General features: G+C 45.5%; 1 protein-coding gene and 1 long non-coding RNA gene across 6 annotated transcripts in view; both read left to right on the top strand.

Moving 5' to 3' along the window:
- Nucleotides 1-847: 847 nt before the first annotated feature.
- On the top strand, nucleotides 848-1,753 carry LOC146760542 (uncharacterized). Its single transcript, XR_014947493.1, has 2 exons — nucleotides 848-986; nucleotides 1,706-1,753. It is a non-coding gene; the product is annotated as an uncharacterized LOC146760542 (long non-coding RNA).
- A 1,047-nt stretch (nucleotides 1,754-2,800) lies between these two features.
- ADCY7 (adenylate cyclase 7) overlaps nucleotides 2,801-15,641 on the top strand; it is a 55,481-nt gene continuing 42,640 nt past the window's right edge. For 2 of the 5 annotated variants that reach the window (XM_085551024.1, XM_015873494.3), the window contains exon 1: nucleotides 2,801-3,170. The gene's annotated coding sequence lies outside the window, so the exon portion shown is untranslated. Of the gene's footprint in view, nucleotides 3,390-13,897; nucleotides 14,306-15,641 lie in introns of those variants that run through there. The other 3 variants (XM_085551026.1, XM_015873495.3, XM_015873493.3) reach the window with 2 other exon arrangements.

The following is a 15,641-nucleotide window of genomic DNA, read 5'->3' as shown; positions in this document are numbered from 1 at the left end:
GTTAAAGAGGTTGGCTACTTGATGTCTCGATGGATGCTAGAACTCATGTTAGATGTTAATGTGTGACTCCAAAGTAAAAAAAAAACAACAAACCAAAACCCCAGAAAAGCACAGGAGATTGCAAACTACATAATTCCTTTAGAAAGGGGCATGCCCCATTCAGGGCTGTTGAAAAAAATGTGTTTAGTTATTCCAGCCAGTGTTAAAGTGAAAAAAGCCCGGTGATAACTTACGCTGATGGTTCCTACAACTTGATTCTTTTGCTTAGAAATGCAATTTTCTAGAATCCAATCTGCCATGTCTTGTGTTTCTCTCTCCTGACAGTGCAAACAGATGACAGCTTTATTTTCTAATTTGTCGTGCTTCCATAAGCTCGTTAAATAGCTTCTCAGAAATGTTTTCCAGTTTCAGTGACCTAAATGTTAGTGTGTCTTGGCTCCGTATCCACAAACCGTTCACACATCTGACAGATGTGTTTGTGGCTTCACCTGTAAGTTGAAAGCAGCTTCGTTAATTCTCATGGTTCCAAGTCAGTAGTAGTTTGTTCTGAGCCTAATAACTAATCTTCAAAGGCTGGTGGTGAGGATGTTTGAGATAATCCCAGGGATTCTTCTATTCGACCACAGACCTGGGGGGGTACAGTGCAATCCGATCCTTTCATTACAGAGGCTACCTTCAAAAAATCACTTCTTTCCCTTTGTTCATTCTCTTATGTGAGCCACCAGTGCTGAGCATGAGTGTGAAGCTGAGAGAAAACCCATACATTTTGTTTTCTGCAAATGAGTTGATAAAAATGGATGGAATCGTGGAAGTCCTTTATGTATGCAGATAAGCAAGGGATCACCAAGGGAAGATGAACAGAAGCAATCTTGGGGATACTCAATGTGAAAGCCTTGCCGAGGAATGCCATCTCTTTGCCTTCCAGGATGAATGATTGCTGAGACACCACAAGTCTGATGGGTCAGTTTGCCCAAACTTCTCATCAGGTACGGAATGACATGAACGGTACATCTGCTCACCACTGAACTTTGTTAAGGGTTCCTATGTGCCCCAGCAGCTGTAAAGAGCTGCAAAGGCATTTATTAGCAATTAACCTGATATTAATATGTCTTGCTTATGCTTTCTTCTGCTGGGAGACTTAAAAGATGTCATTTTAATCCTTGGTTGCTTTTGTTTTTAAGATCTGTCTAACTTGAGTCTCATAAGCCTTTTCTATTTCACTGGTCTGTGCACAACAGATTGTTGCACCCAGGAGTATTAATATGTATATATATAATTTCTGTTTATTTTACAATGATATTGTGGTTTATGTGAATTTAGTGGTTACAATTCGCATTTCCCTTGTTTTATGGCCTTTCCAAACTGGACTGTTGTCATTCTCACACAAAGTAGGGCACTGCTTCAGTTTGGGGTGCTTGTCTTATTTTTCTTTACTGCAGTAGATGATGAATCAGACTCATTTGTGGTTGTCTGGTAATCAGTAACTATGGAAAGACCATCCCCAGTTAGAAAAATCAATGGCCAATCCAATAGCAGGTAGAAATGTTTCATGTTTTCCTCCTTCATTGCTAGCTTGTTTGCCTTTTCAACATTTTTAACAGTGCAAAGGAACAATTAATTAAGTCATATTTTCTATACGATTTTTACCTACACCGAAACGTGTCTTACCAAATGTATGTTATGATGTTAACTTGTATCCCTCAAGGTGACAAAATAAAGCAGTCTAATTCCTGAAAACCCCAAGTACGTCAGAGCTGCAGCGTGTGCCGCCTGCTGAATGACTTCTGTGCAGTGTCTAAGCAACGTACTCCATCAAGAAAGGTAGTTCAAAGGTTTCTGTTTTATAATGTTTGTACATAGATGCTGGGAACTTAAGGTAGAAGGAATGAGGTGAGCTACACCTCCGTTCCTCATACATCCCAAAGCCCAGAGCTAAGAGCACGGCTGAAAAAATCCATTTCTGATGCTTGAGGAAAAGAAAAAAAAGCTTAAACAATATCAACAGGGTTCAGAAGCCAATGGGTAAGAGCAGCCCGCCTATGGAGAGAGGAGCTGCCACAGCGATGGCGCTGCTTGGCCTGGAGCCTCCCTGTGTATGCAGGGACTGCCATGGGCGGCTCCCACTGACCGGACCTGCCTTCCTAGACAAAGCGCTTTGTTGAAGTGAGTGTAGCAATTAAGGATTTCTCAATTCTTCAGAGCAAAGTCACGTGATGCTTTATCAAAAACAGAACAAGCTTCTCACAGTAGGTTGGCAAACACTAAAGTTGGGAACCTGGAAGCTGGAGAATTAATACAAAAGGGAAGGAATTCAGACTTCCACAGGTACAGAGTGTGCTGGTCTGGAAATGTTACTAAACAATAGAAAGCAACAACAATTCATTAAATAATGCCAGTTCTCTTTCTCCAGGTTATCAACAAGCAAAAATCTGCCCATGAGAAGCAAAGTAGTGTGATGAGCTCCTGTGTTTGTACCTCTGGGAGAGTCTGAATATCCTGATGTGGCTTAGTAAAGGAAAACTGCAGTTAACAATTTTGATGAGCTGTTGCAACAGTAAAAGGACATAAATTAGAATTGATGTTTACTTTCCTGATGTCATTATAGAAGTTATTTCCATTTCTTGTTTCATGTCCTCGTGGATATTTCAGTTTTTACATGCTTTTTCTACCTTGGTGACACATCTGGCCTGTAGAGGAAACCACAGCCATTCATTCTAGCTGCCAGTTGGCATCAGTCTTTTTCAACACACTCATAGTTTTTGATAGAGCAGAACTCTGTGACTTCAAAACACTAAGAAACAAAACAGTAAGCAACTAAAGCCCCTACCATCTTAGTCCCTCTCAGCTTTGAGATACTCATGAAGTGTTTGAAGATGCCACATCCTTACAGGTGGAATGTTTAAGCCATTGGCCGAGCTCTGTCACACGGCGATGCACTGACCCCTTCCCGTCCCACAGCTGAGCTCTGAGCGCTGCTCGGATCCCTCGTACCGCCGCCAGGAGGCGGGCAGGGCATGGAGCGCGCCGCCCCGCGCGCACGGAGCCTCCATCGCCCCGCGGATACCTCAGAGACGGCGGGGGAGGAGGAGGAGGAAGGAGCAGGAGCCGAGCCGCCGCTCCACCGCTGTCCTGTTGTCCCACTGCTGCCTCTTCTCTTCCGTCCGCCGCAGGTGAGCGCTGGGCCGGGCGGAGGGTGCGCCCCTTCTCGGCTGCGTGGGGCCGGGAGGCGGCGACACCGAGAGGCGGCTGTAGCGGCCGCGCCCCGGAGGTGAGGGGCCCCGAGGTGAAGGCCAAGGCGGGGGGCTCGGCGGGGAGCGGTGCGGGCACATTGCGGCGCATTGCCAGCACCATCGCCGTCCGACCGGCCGTGGGGAGCGTCCGCCTGCAGGGTAAGGGGAGCCGGGGGGGCCGGAACGATGCTGAAGCGTCGCGTCGTGCCCGGGATCGCACTTAGTGACTCGCGGAGGTCTCGATCGGGGCTGGGCGGTTCGAGTAACAAAGGGAAAGAGAGGCTGAAAGTGCAGAACTTGTGTAAAGTCACAGCGTGCCGCGCTGCGCCGAGTGCCGCGTGGGAGTAGCGGGCGCGGTGTCAGGCCCGTCCTGCTTTGGCTGGGTCGGCAGGGCGTGCTGAGCTCCGCGTGTATTGAGCTCCCCATATACTGAGCTCCGCATCTACTGAGCTCCGCGCCCCGTGTGTCCCGGAGCGAGACTGAGAGCAGCCGCGTCCTGCCCGAGGAGCTCCGGACCCCGAATGAGAACTTCTAAAGTCTTTTCGAGTTTTACTTTAGGGAAAGAAGTACGTAGGATGCTCCAAAAGTATCCCTCGCTGTGCTCACATCCACTGTTTGGCCTCCATCAGCATTCAGCAAACGTTGATGTTAATGGGTGTTATTTTTTCTGCACGTAGGAACCCAGTGACACACCTTTGCTTCATCCTCACTTCCATATCAGACATCATTTGATCAGACTGCCCCTCTGCTGCCATCTGTTGCATGGCAACAAACTAATTGTAATTGGTGGGAAGGTTCAACCTCTGCTGCCATACCACCACCAACATGTGCTTCTGCCACTGTGGGCCAACGTAATAAAATAGGAGGTATTTCTTTTGGAGCAGCCTTTGTACTTAAATCTCCAAAGACTGAAATGCACGAGGCAGGTCAGTTCATGTCTTTCTGTGCTGCTAAACCAGTGCATATCATTCAGCTCTGCTCTTGGTAGGAAGCATTACAGCATTACTGCAGTAAGTGAGCGTGGTTAACTGAGGGATTCAGACATTTCCATACGTGTGATGTGATGTCTGTTCGCCGCTGTTTGGTCACATTGTGTTTGCTGGAGGCAGGTAAAGCTTGTCAGTGAGACGGGACATCTATCTCATCCTGCGGGTGTTACTGAGGACCTGGGGCCCTTTTAGAGGCTGCTGAGGTGAGGCTGCCTTTGTGGTGTGCAAGAGTGTTGAAGTCTGACGAAGCCACTTGAAGCCGTTTTTGGGCAGTAAAAGTAAACACAGTGCAGTGTTTGCATTTGGCTCAGCAGAGAAGCCCGCTTCTCTCCTGTCAGTGTGCAGCTCTTTGTTTGTATTGCTCTCTGCCTTACATGCTTGGTCATGGACCAAGACCACGTTGTGCTAAGTGCTGTGCAAATACTGGGGAGTCCATGCAAATGCATCTAAAACCGGTTTGGATTCTGAGGCTGTTGTGATTTGCCATAGGAAATCAAATGTCCTCTACTGGACACGGGAGTATGAATGTTCCTACGGGGTGGGACATGCACTGGTGATTTTACTGCTTTGTGCTATAACTGCGGATGCTGCAAGCTTTCCTATTTATTTAAATGAAGAAACAGGCTGCGAAATGGTTTATTAGCATTAAGCAAGCAGAATTCCAGGGGAGAAAGTTTCAGGGAAGTTTTAATGGTATTGATAGGTCTGAACTAAACAAATAAGCATTGTATTACTTGTGGGTTTTTGTTTGTTACAGAGATATCCCAGTCTTTCAGATGCTGAAATCCTGATCCGGAAGTTTTTCAAAGGTCCCCTCTGGGCAGGAGGACGATGTTCCGCAGGTCTGTGGGAAGACCTGTGCTGCTGTGTGCTCCGGGTGTGCTTGTGTGAAATCAGTGCTTTGGGAATAAGTATTGTGCATCATAGTGGTTGACAGAGTCATCGTGCATTGACAGTTTCCCCTCTATCCAGAGATGCAGAATAGAAAATAAGAACAATAAGAGCCAGCCTGGAAGCAAGAGGGCAATACTGGTTTCTAATGGCCATTAAAGGATGTTATTTGTGCTTGCAGAAGCCATTACTGACAGCAGTTGGGGACACTGGGGGTTCTTGTAGAGCAGCCATTAAGCTTCTTAATTTTTTTCTTAATGAAGCTAATGTCAACACCATTAAGAGTAAGTGGGGAAGGCACTTCATTCCCTAATGTATGTGGGTACTTACCTCATGGTTTGTGCTAAGTGAAAGAGCAGGTGCTGGTGGAGAGCTAATTAGCTTAGGTGTTAGCCTAGAGACAGATGAACTCTGTTAACGTGGGCGTTTGTGTAATTGCCAGCAGCTCTTGGATCAAATAGAGAAAAAGGGACCACTTTTAATCTGCTGTAAAGGCTTTAATGTGTAGGGTGAAGCACTGCACCCAGAGATTCCTCCCTGGGTCTGATCGTTGGCATTAGAGACATGTTTTATCTGCTGCACCCAGCCTGCCTGATGGCTTGGGAGGGTTTGGTCGCTATGTTAGATGATAAAACAGCGCTGAGCAGGGCTTTTGTTCAGCTCATCTTTTGGGACTTCTATTGGAAATATACTTATGTTTATAAATCCAAGACCATTTGTTTACAGTAAGTGACCTGGAGCTGAGGGCTGTGTGGGAAGTGGGACTGGAGATGTCTGGGCTGCAGAGCTGTCTGCTGGTAGGCACCATCTGCAGAGCCTGCTTGTTCTTTTACAGGCTGAATGCTGCTCAGCACATCATCTATTAAGTGAATATCTGCGAAGTTTCAAGATGACGATTTGCTAACCTGACAGGATGTTACAGTGTGAAGTAGTTTGTAACCGCTCTGCAGGCAGATCATCCTGCATCAACATGAGGAAGTGCAGCTTCTGCCTTAGGCCATGAGGTCCGTACCTCGTGTGCAGCGCTGCCGGCTGCTGACAAACCTTCTGCTTATAAATGTAAAGTAGGAATTTGGGATTTCCTCCTACTCTTTTCAAGAGCCATCCTCACCTGGAAAAAAAAATAATAAGACCTTTAATAAAATGCGTTGTTCTATAAAACTCAAGACAGTGTTCTGTGCCAGCCAGGCTGCTGTTCTGCTCTTTATGGCGCAGTGTGAGTTCAGCAGCTCCCGTCTGCCTGTGGTTTAGAGACGAAGCCACGTCAAAGTTGGCTCAGGGCTGCACATGCTGCTGCTTCTGTGAAGAGCTTCCTTGCAGCTCAGAGCTGAGGGTTCATCTCCTAGTGCTGCACGTTAGCACAGTTCTGCAATCCTTGTTTCAGCATTAGCAGCAGATTCTGGTCTGTAATTAGAAGGAACAAGCAGGGTGTGTTCAGCTTCTGTTTTTTGACTTACAGCTAAGTGATTAAGTAACACACTGTAGTTAATACAGAAATAACAAAGACTACCGAGGCTATAACTAAGGTGTACATAAGAGGAAGGTGAAAGGTGTCTCTGGATGTGGCTGTTTGTGGCTGTGTTGCTCTGTAGTGCCTGCATGCTGCCTGTATGTCTGCCCGGGTGTGAGCTCAGTGCATGCAGCATGCAGAGCTTCTACTAAGGATGGCTGTATGGGGTGTTCCCAGCAGCCTTCCTCGCATCCTGCCTTCAGTCTGCTCCCATCATGGGGCTCTATGTTGTCCTCTGTATGATGCATGAGCCAGTGCTGCTCAGCCTGGGAGCTGTGGTTCATTCCACAGCGAAGGGAACATGTCTTTCTGAGGTTCCCAACGAGTATACTGATAAATTCTCTTTTGATAACGTTGCTTTGTAGTTGACCACGAGCGTCCTCTTGTACTGTAATCAATATTAAATGTGTTAAAAGGACTTTGATTAAGTCCTAAGGTCTTAACAGTGCATACTTTATACTGGGGAAGGAGGGAGCGTAAGTCTTTTATAGGCAGATAAATGTCGAAACAGCCCACACGTGACTCCTTGCAACTTGTTACTTTTCTCTCTGGGAGAAGTTTTGTTATGACCAATAATGTCAGCGCTCCGGTGAGTTGAAGAAAATATTAAGAAAGTCTTAATTTGTAATTTATCCTGGACTTTAGTCGTTAGTCGCATAATGTCTGGTTTGTGATATCCTCTTTATTTCTATGGAATATAATTTTTTGGTGTTAGGAGCTTCTTTTTAAAATGTCTTTCTCAGAACCGGTTGCTGACCAAAGCAGTGACTGACTTCCATGCAGGCGCTGACTTCTGCCCGTGTAACCCAAATGGAGTGGCTGTGCAGGTGCTGCTGGGCTGGATAGCGAGCGTGGTGGAAGCAGCCATCAGAGCTGGGTTTGAAGCAGTCTGAGGTCACAGAGGTTTACTCTTGGGCAGCTGAAGTTAACGGCAGTGGGCAGGAAAAGGGATCATTTTAAATGTCAGGTGTTCTTAGCACCTGGCTCGTGTCAGCCCTGGTCCATCTGTTACGTTGCTTTCAGTCGGGACCTGCTGCTGGAGCCGAGCTGAGGGGGAAACGGTGGGGCACTGAGAGAGAACAAACTTCCTCCTTGGGCTTCTTGTCTGTAGCTGATTCTCTGTTGTTGCCACTGAGCTTCTGGGGCTGAGTCAAAAAGCCCTGAGTTCCAGTAGCAGAATAGGTTTTCAGTTTCAATTTCCTCATTCGAAAGGAAGCTGGGGCTCGGCTCTCCACACTTTCTCAGTTCCCTGTGCTGACTGATCTGCTGGGCTGCACTGAGTGGGATGGGGGAAGTGGTGTCTGAGGAATGAGGCTGTGTTTGTGAGATACACTTCTACTGCAGAAAGCTAAAATAAAGCACACAGATGATGTGTGTTGTTGTTTATGAGCATGCTTTAATCAGAATTAATCCAGATTTTGAGGTGAAAACTCTCTAAAAGTCAGTATTACGGATAAAAGCAATGAATCAGTTGTGATCTTTAATTATTCACCCTGTATGTGATACATACGCTCGTGTGCATGCCCTGTGCACTTCATTAGAAGAGATCCAGCAGAAGAAGAGAAATGCAGGTAAAGAATTCTCCTGTCAGTTTACAACTCATAGATGGCTGGGCTGATTTATTTCAGTAAGAAGCCTGAAGGGAGTGAGAGCAATGCAGTGTGTTTCCTCACGTGTGGGGTAGGAAGAACACCTGGTGCCCTGCCCACAGGAGGAGATGTGTGGCACCTCTTTGCAGCTCTCAGCCCCTCAAGCTGCTGTTCTAAGCTTAGGAGCTGATTGAGGTTTGGCTTTTGGGGGCCTAGTTTTGCTCTTCTATGGACTTCATTTGCAGCTCATGAATTTAAGAATTCTTTCTCAGCAAAGGCTTTGCATATGTCCAGCAGCATGCAGCTTCTTTTGGGAATGCCCTGGAAACATCAGGTTGCTTTCTGCACGCTGGTTATGTGCAAATGACTGTTGATGGCTTTGTAAAGTGTATTTTTTGGAAGATATTCCTGTGTGACTGAAGAGGAACTAAGGTGTAAATTGAACTCTGGGAGGGATTTGCATGGTGAGGCCACATGTCTGTCTGTGGGTTGGAGCAACTCTGCCCACTTCCTGAGCTGGTTCTGGAACTCGTGGGCAAAGCATCAGCATCTGTAGGATAAGCATGTTTTTATTTTTAAGTAAGAGCTTTATCCTCAGTTACAGTTTGGTTTGGTTTGGTTTTTTGCAGGTTCCTGAGGAGTATCCTGCTTTTGATTTTGTATTTTCTGCTTCTGTGTTACAATTAGCAAACTAATGCCATGCAGCAGTTATAAACCACCACCACCCCTTTTCTCTCAGGATGCTGCACTGTAGAAGAAGGCAGGAGATTCATCCCAGCACTGTAGAAGCAACAATATTGGCACATGCTGTGATTTGGTTTGGGTAAGGGCAGTGCTGTTGAGTGTAACAGAACAATATGAAATAAACAGATCTTGGAAGTCAGGCCAAACTAGGAGCTGATCTGAGAACGTGAGAATTTAGTTTTGTAACTATGAACAACATGCACAGCTTTCAAAGAACGTAGGAAAAAAAGCAGCTTAGTTACTTCGTAAATCTAATTGGATGTGGTTCTTACTGTGCCACAAATATGCGAGGTCTCTCACAGGCAGGGCTGTTCTACCTGGGGAGCTGAGGTGTTGATTGCCTGCGTGCTGGGAGCTCTCTGAGCCATAGAGCACACTTTGGTGATGTCACTTGTCAGTGGGAGCAGAACTGGGGTCTGCTAACTTGCTTCTGGTCAGGTGCAGGCCAGTTGGCTACCAGCCTTACTGGACAGTGGTGATTAAATTGGGATTCGTGAATAATGTACTGGAAGAATAAAAGGAGGATTGTTTTGTTGTGTTTTTTTTTCCCCCTAGATTTTGGACAGATTTAGAATGGAGCTGTTCATTTTGTTACATTGACTGTGTGTGTCCCGTAACTGTTTATAAAACATGTCTAGACGGGGAATTTGGGTGTAGTTGTAGCTCAACTGGTTTACCAGAGTGGCTTAAACACTTGGTTTAAATGTTGAATCAATTTTTGCCCTAAATTCATCCAGGCTGTCAGTTAGAAACGCACTCTGCTGTACTTCACTGAGATGTGGTTCCCTTGCTAGTGATGGTGAAGCTTTTCATAGTTATCTCTGCTGCTGAAAAAAAGCACATATCCATATATGAAGAATGATGACTAAAATGTCATTCCTGGAGATTACAGAATCAAAAAGCTGCTGTGTTTGTCTTTCTGGATGGCTTCTCATCTCTGTGTACAGGTATCCCAGGCATCCTTCTTTGATCTTATGCGTTTACAGATGGATAACCAACGTTTTAAGAAGCACTTGCCAAAAAAAATATCACACCACTTGGTGGTAAGTCTATGAGGAGTGCTGGCTGCAGAAAGTGTGGATGCATAAGCTGGTTAATTTATTTTCTCATTGAAACCAAGCCAGGGAGTGAGGCAGCACTTCTCCAGCACATAGTGTATTCTGCGCGCTGAAAGCTGTGCTAGGTAACACAGTGTGCAGTTGGAATAGTTAGAAAGAGGATTTCTGTTTCTGTTCTTACATGCTGTGGAAACATTCTCACTAGAAACAGGGGTTTCTAGAGTGGGAAAAGGTGGCTGAGGGGGTAGAAGAGGAATGACTGCTTTGACTGTGGCTCTTGCTCATGGAAACAGACTGACTGCAGGTTGTAGGCAGAGGGGCCTTCTCTGCGAGGCAGCAGTCAGTAGTACTGTGCCCCCTGTACACAAGTGCTCTGAGCACTTTGGGGCTCGAGGGATGCTCAGTGTGGTGCCTCTACAGACTTCCTCAACGGGCCTGGACCTTGGAACAGCTGTCCTAGGCCTTAAAACCAGCACTGACTCTGCATCCATTTCAAGTAAATAGCTTGGAAGGCCCTTGAACCAGTTCCACTGGGCTCCTGGTGCCTGGGGTAGCTGCCAGTCACAGAGACACCAGCTCATTCTGGGGCATGTTCTAAAGAAGGCTTTTAGGTGACACTGAATGTTGCCAGTCATAGAATCATAGTATCGTAGACAGTGCAAAATGAACAATTCCGCATGCTGTTCCCTGAGCCTACATTCTTTGACATGTTCCAATCCCTACAGTTCTGTGATTCTGTCATTGCCTGGGGTCTGACTGATGCTTTCCTGGGCTCCCATCTCTGTGCTTTGCAGCTGGTACAGGCCTGTCTCCACCTGGCAGAAGGATCCTCTCACCATTCCCTCAGCTGCTGCCTGGCCCTCTGTTGGGCACAAACCCCTGGGTGGTCTGTTGCGTGGTTACCATGCAATTTGAGTTCAGACCTGAAAAACTGGTTTTTATGGGCACTAACCATCTGTTCTGTTAGGGAAGGGCCCAGGTAATTGTGGATGGTCTTTAATGATGTTCAACTGTGAAGGCTGAGCTCCTCAGTGCTGCAGTACAGTCCATCCTCCTAGCTGGGCTCTGGGTCTTGAACAGAAATGCTATCTGTAAAGATCTAGAAATGTCCAACTGACATCCAGAACATAGATGTCAAATCACGTGTAATCCAAGGAATTTGTGGAGTGAAGCTGTATTTTGCATCTGTGTTTTTTCTGCCTCTCCAGAATGGTGCACAGTCAGGCAATCTATACACCTGCTGATGTGTCAGGGAATAGCAAAGTAGTTCTGGCCCTGGTAGCTCATAGTCCCTAAGTGGGCAGGGAACTGGTCTGCATGCAAACCTGAGAAGATGACTGCAGGGAAAGCTGTGAGGAATGAGCCATAACGCCTCCTGTGTGCATTGCCATCCTATGTAAGGGACATGTGAGCCAGTTCTGGCTTCACTTGCAGGAGGAAATAGTTTGTACATTGGTAGTTGTTATGGGAGATTTTACATGTTATGGATCCCCTTAATTTCTGTTATTGAGTGGGTTTGTTTTCCCTTTCATTTATGTCAAAAGTGTGTTAATGCCATACAGCTTCTCTTTCTTGTGCTTTCTGAATTTTCACCTGTTTTTGACATAAGTTTAATTTCCCTCTGTGGACAAGTGCTGAAAGCTCTGATTAAAACACACAGTTTTGTGATTTAGTGTTATACTAAAAATGTCAGCCAGCATAAATATTCTGATAAAGCAGTGAGCTTGTCAGCCGGGAGGCTAAATCATTCTTATAACTTCCTTCCTGCCTTAATGGAGAAGGCTGCAAACTTCTGTGCACTTTAATTGGGCCTGTGACTTACACTTTTGTGTATGCTTCTCTACCATGCAATACTCATTGTAGATTTCAGGCACACTAAATGAAGGAATGTATGAGCGAGGTTATATGCTGGGTTTCAGTAATGTGTGAGACACTGTTGTGTTGAGGTTTTGTCTTGTTTTTACTCTTCTGTGCAAGTGAATCATTTCTGTACAAGAATCAGTGGTAAGGACCTTAAAAGTCGGAGTACTGAAGCAAACCTCTGCTTTTTACTGATGAGATCCTGGTGTTTCATTTGTTTCCCTTTAGTCAGAGTGAGCATGCATGTTTCTTTTTGGGGATTCATTCACATAGATTTACCATGCAGTCGGTGAGTTCCTTGATGCTCCTGAGGATTCCCCAAATGTTTGCTTTTCCTTAGGCTGATCCGTTAATAGCTTCTATGGGAGCATAAAAGGGTGAACTGGGAGAGACACTGGTTTGCTTGGAGCAGGAGTGGCTGATCACTGGGAGGAGTGAGGAGCCCAGACCTCTGGCCCCATCTGCCTGTGCTCTGGGACAGAGCTCTGAGGCCACCCCACTGCAGACTGCAGGAAGGAAGGTGGGGACTGCGTGCAGACTGATACTTAATTCAGCGTCGTTGCCTTTTATTTAAATGACACATTTCTCCATGCATTTTTGTACTAGCTTCCAAACATCACCTCAGCCAAGAGGAAACCTTTGGGGAAGCTTGAAGTCAAACAAAACTTGAAATAACTGTTGTATTAGTTAATGCATTTCCTGTTGTGAATACCATTTTCTGCAGCTCTTAATATTTGTTTATTTTGGGTTATGTACCTTCTGGCTTTATGCTCAGGGTACAGGTTTATTTTCACCCACGATGCTGATAATGCAGACACCCAGTGTTCACAGCGCATGCAAAACATCTCCTTGTCTTGGCATGGTTGATTGCAGCTGTTATATTGTTATTTTATTTTTTTTTTACTTTTGTGCGTCATCCTGTCTAAGAATTCAGGATTTCATAAATCAATGCTTTGGGTGGGGAGTTTAGTGAATGTTCATTTCTTTGTTCATTGTCCATAGCATTATCTCAATATAAGAACTTATTCTTCTACTGTTCTTAATTTGTGCTCAGCGCCTCTTAGTGACCCCGCACAATTCATTTCCCAAGGGGACATCGCTTGTACTGTTAATACTTTTGTTACAGACCTGCTGTGGTTTTAACTAAATGTTTCAGCATTTCTATGGCTGTGTGTAACACAGAGTAGCTAAAAATGTAGATGCGCCTGTTCTGTGTGTAGTTTAGGTCACTGAAGGGTTGCATATGGTTTGTGTTTTTTCTTACCCTGAGATGTTTGGCTGCTGGCTCCTGAATGAAGCAGGCTGTGTTAGGTATGAATGCAGGGTTTGTCACGTCTCGCAGGCTATTGCATTTCTGCTTCATTTGTTAAATTTTTGCCTTTGAGATACTCTCCTTTTTTCCAAGCATCATGGTATTCCCTATTGAAACTGTCTGAGACCATTAAATGGCTTAATTGATTGTCAACAGAAATACCTGAAGGAAGCTGTTAAATTAAAAGTAACTTCTGGACATGAAAACATTTGGGAGCGTCACTTTAGAGGTACAAAAGGTGTACGTGTCTTTGCCTCTTTCTTTTCTTTCTCTTTGGAAATAGTTCATCTGGAAATGAAACTGGAAATGAAATGCAAGATGACTTGGTTCTGTGATTTGCGTAGGTGTATAAAAATGTGTAAAGCATATGAAATACATATACTTCAAAACAGTCACAACAGGATTGATGTTTCTCTGTGTTTGTTGTGTTATTAAAAGCATGAGCTAAAGCTTTTAAAGGTTTCTTTTCATTGTGAAACTTCTTCATTTAATCCTCCCCCCTGACCCGCACATGTATTCAGATATTTGCGGTGTATGTTTTACTATGTGACAGTCTAAGATGGAAGAATGGATTTTTTCCCATGTGAAGTTCCTGCTTTTTAGGTGGCACTCAGTGTGATTTAATGGTGGAAGCATAAACCTGGCAGTCAGCAGATGCAGTTGGTGTTGGTAGGGTGATCCCAGCAAATCTGCTTTTTTTTTCTGGCTTTTTCTGCCTGCAAAACGCTGGTACTAACAAGAGTACAGGAGGTGTTATGTGCTCCTCTGGGAGGCCCCTGGCAAAAGCAGAATGTGCTCTGGGCATTAACAGTAATTTGGCTGCTGGAAGTTGCCCAAAGTATTAGCAATATATTCTTGCACTTTGTGAGAAATAAAATCACGGGTCGTTTTCTAATAAGTGAAAGCTTGGATCCTGCTCTGTAGCCCGTGCACGAGTCCTGGCTTCTGCCGGCACAGAGCTGCAGGGATGGCTGCAGGGCAGCGTCTGGCTCAGCACTGACTCACAGGAAGGAGAGCTGCTGCCCGGACCGGTGCCGCTGCTCAGCTCCATCCAAGTGCTGCAACCGCAGCCCTCCGCCCTGCTCGGGGAACACGTCTCTCATCGCCTTGATTTTCAGTGGGGTAAGCCAGCCTGGCTGGGGGGAGGCTACTCTTGTGCGTACTTATTGGTCCCCCTTTCTTAAATTCTTGAGTATTTCCCCGGGGGTGTGGACTGGCTGTAACTGAACTGGCAGTCACTGCTGGCAAGCATTAAAATAGGGAATTACTGACTGCTCTGACTGCTTGCGTAGCTGAGCAGCTTGTTTTCCCCAAGCAGCTGATCTTTCCTGTCACTGACCTTTCTCTAGCATCTCTCTGGGCTCAGGGCACGCAGGGGGCACAGCTCCTTCCTGCCCTCACCCTGCTCCTGCTGCTGGTCGCAGCACCTGCCCTGGCTGTGCTGCCTTGCTGTGCTGCTGCTCTTCTTAGGGGAAAAGGAACAAGAACCGAGAGGCTCCAGTAGGTTATTTTTGAGCTGAATTCGCTGAGTGTGGGCCTAGAAATAGTTGCATGCTCATATCGAAACAGCGGTATCGCGTGTTGGTAAGGTAGGAGCAAGCAGTGTGGAGGGAGAGAAGGGGAAGCTCCCTTGAACCACTGTTACCAGCAAAGCCCCTGTCCCAGAGCTGGAGCCAGGACGAGGGATGCAGTGGTTAAAAATGAGCAGAAGTTCTTCTCTAGATTTCTGTTCACTGAACTAATTTAAACGAGAGAGGGAAGGAGGTGTGTTGGGCAGGGGTTGATTCATTAATATGTGCACGTGCCAACTTGTCATAGCAGCTGTTTGGATTTGAGGACATCCCTGGCAGCAATACCTGTCATTTCACCAGTAGGCCATTGGCCTGTTATATTGGGGTTCATTTTCTTGAGCAGAAACTTATACTTTACAAGTAATGAAATAATGGCAATGGTTCACCTGTCAGGTTGTGCCCTGCAGTGGCTGGTTTACAAATACGAGAAAGAGATACAAGAAACCCCATGATTTTATCTGCTCTCTGCTTTGCTGTTGTTTAGGTGTGCTGAAAAAGCCACCATTAATTCTCAGATGGTCAAACCGTAAGTGAAGGATTTTTTCCCACTTTCCTAACTGAGTTTGCAGCACTGATTGACTCTGTTTGTGTAACTGCCATGACTATTGCTGGGAGTGGAATGACTGGCATTCTGTTATCCTTAGCATGCATTCTTATTTAATTTTATATTCAAAAAATAAATATAATAATATTATGCAATAACTTAATTATTTTTATGTGATATTTAAAGCCTGGCATTGTGCTTCCTGCCACAGGCAAACAGACTTTCTCCTTCAGGACTGTTGGTTTCTGGAAGCATAAGATTAAAGTTAAGCAAAAAAAAATTAAGTGCAAAAGCTGATGTCTACTATATTGTGTTGTTACAGTCCAAAATGATTTGTGTCTTA

Source organism: Coturnix japonica, chromosome 6, assembly GCF_054131305.1.
Source record: "Coturnix japonica strain WE chromosome 6, WE-NBRP24, whole genome shotgun sequence".
Classification (NCBI taxonomy): Eukaryota; Metazoa; Chordata; class Aves; order Galliformes; family Phasianidae; genus Coturnix; species Coturnix japonica.
Note: the sequence above shows the minus strand (reverse complement) of the source record. Positions and strands in the feature narration are given on the sequence as shown.